Source organism: Sorex fumeus, unplaced genomic scaffold (assembly GCF_029834395.1).
Source record: "Sorex fumeus unplaced genomic scaffold, SorFum_2.1 ptg000035l, whole genome shotgun sequence".
Lineage (NCBI taxonomy): Eukaryota > Metazoa > Chordata > Mammalia > Eulipotyphla > Soricidae > Sorex > Sorex fumeus.
This window is the reverse complement of record NW_026606092.1, coordinates 21,372,501-21,374,810: the sequence shown is the minus strand read 5'-3', so window position 1 is coordinate 21,374,810 and position 2,310 is coordinate 21,372,501. Positions and strand designations below refer to the sequence as shown.

The 2,310-nt window shown below is 33.6% G+C and overlaps 1 protein-coding gene across 1 annotated transcript in view; it reads right to left on the bottom strand.

Moving 5' to 3' along the window:
• Positions 1-229: 229 nt before the first annotated feature.
• The window catches only part of ZEB2 (zinc finger E-box binding homeobox 2), a 138,996-nt gene continuing 136,915 nt past the window's right edge, over positions 230-2,310 (bottom strand). Inside the window, exon 10 of the mRNA XM_056117677.1 lies at positions 230-2,310. This exon is cut by the window's right edge and continues 3,521 nt beyond it. The gene's annotated coding sequence lies outside the window, so the exon portion shown is untranslated.

Here is a 2,310-nt window from a genome sequence, read left to right as displayed (position 1 = left end):
GTAAGTGACTGTTTTAATAGAGAAATTTCAGTTTGTGGCATATTCAGCATCATATCAATGTCATCTCCCTAATTCCACTTTTCATATACAAATGAAGACTAAGGGATTTGTTTCTATCATTTAATAGCATTTGTTTGATTCAGAGATTAATATATCATCTTCAGCCCTGAAACAGAGGCCCTCTGAAACCTCAGACCCAAAAAATTGGACACGGCCTATTAGCCCAAAAGAACGTGTTGCCAATTATCTCCATGTTTATTTAAATATTTAGCTCTAAAGGAAGCAATCATCCCTTTATACTTCTTTAAATTTAGTATTGACATTTTTTATTTTGGGAAAGGAGGTCTTTTTTTTTAACATGGATACAGGAAAAGAAAACTCTCCAATAAAAATATTGTCTAAAAAGTTTGTTTTGTCTGCATGATTTACTAAATATGTACAATTTCAATTCACAGCGAAGGTAACAAAGATTTAAACAGCCAACATCACAAATGTCTCAAGTTCTAAAAAAAAATCACTGTGCACAGTTTAACAATTTAATTGAATAAAAACCAAAGCTAAGCCTTCAGTCTGGATCTTTTTTTATGATGGGCACAAGCCATGTATTTTCTTTATCTTTGTTACACAATGCATATTTCAGTGACTAAAAGCCCCTTCCCATTTTAGTATATTAGATTATGTCAGTACATAAGAGAGGCATAAACTGCCTCTTAGTACACCTATATGATTCATGATGTGTTCACATATATGTCATAATATTTATTAATATATAAAATGATCAGATGAGTCATCTGTGACTTTTTTATGTCTTCAGATGTTGGAATGTTTTCTTCCATGTATGAAATTTTTCTTAATTTATGGGAGTGCTATTTAAAGCAATCATTTGACCAGTGTCCCTTGATATAAGATGTCTAGAAAGAACTATTCTGCAATTGAAATATAAAGATTTCATATCGCATCAAATTCATTTTTGTAAAGTTAGCTATTACATGAATCTGAATGCTATGGTCATTTTGATATACTAATGATCAAGTGAATAAACCAACTAATCATTAGAAACAAATGTCACTGACTATAGAATAGTTGAGTTACAGTTAAGGAGGGAGCCATAACTTTGGCTAACCCAATAAAATCTATAATAAGGTTATTTTCACATATATTTTTCCCCACGTAAATTCTTTGGTGTTTCCCACCCCCCCCACTTTTTTTTAGTGCTGTGAATGATGAACATGCAATGTGAGATTCAAATAATTGCACTGAGCATGTTTATTTGAATAATTGCCCCATTGCACAATCAAATAAATCTGCTGAGTATGTTTGTTTGAATGTTTTTACATGTACATGGGATCACATACTCAAATAAATGCAGCTGTGTTTATTAGAATGCGTGGGGCTCCAGATATACACATACTTGTTTGTGTGTATATACAAGGTCCTAAAGCCTCAGAATGGCCCTCACGCATCTTGGAGCACAAGTGTGGTTAATAATTTTTCAGTTTGAATACATGTAAACCTACTATCGGGCAATTTTTTTCAAATTCCTGACTAAGATTTGCTTTTATTAAGGCTTACATCCCTAGATAGATATAAAATGACCTTTTGGGGGGGGAGATATCTGATTGTGAAAAAATATCTAATACACTTACTCAGACTTATTCAAATATAGTCCCTTCTCTCCTCCTTCCTCCAGCCTTCCCCTTCCACACCCAGTTCAACTCATGCTAAAGAAGATGTATGTGTTATGTAGTTCTTTGTGAGAAATTCTGTTTCTTTTCCCCAGTTATTTTCAGGCCTAGAACTACCCTTGTCATGTGCAAAAAAGAAAAGACAAGAAAAGATTGCACACATTTTTGAGGATAAAAAAGGCTTTTGGAGAAAATAGACAGGGATGTTCAATTGTTCCAACACTGCATTACCCTCCTTTTTCTACATACTAAAAGAAAAAAAGGTGGGTGGGGGTATTAGATTTCAAGCTTAGAGTGTCAGAAGAGTAACTAAAAAGGAGAAGAGAAGACTACATCTGATGTTACTAAGACGCGTGTCTCTTGATTATGGAGGAGTTATTCCTTGTTTTGATCTTGGAAAGGAATCTTAAAATGAGCCAAACATTTTTTTTTCTTCCCTAGATTTATAGGATTATGCTGCTCTATTGCACAATGGTGTCAGTGAAGAAGTGGCATTAAAACAAATCTTAGATATGGGATATTGTAATGATTGTCACAAATTTACAAATGTTATCCTGATATTTTCAGACTCAGGTACTCCGAGTCTACATATGACATGGAGTTAGGAAAAAATGGCCAAGAGGGT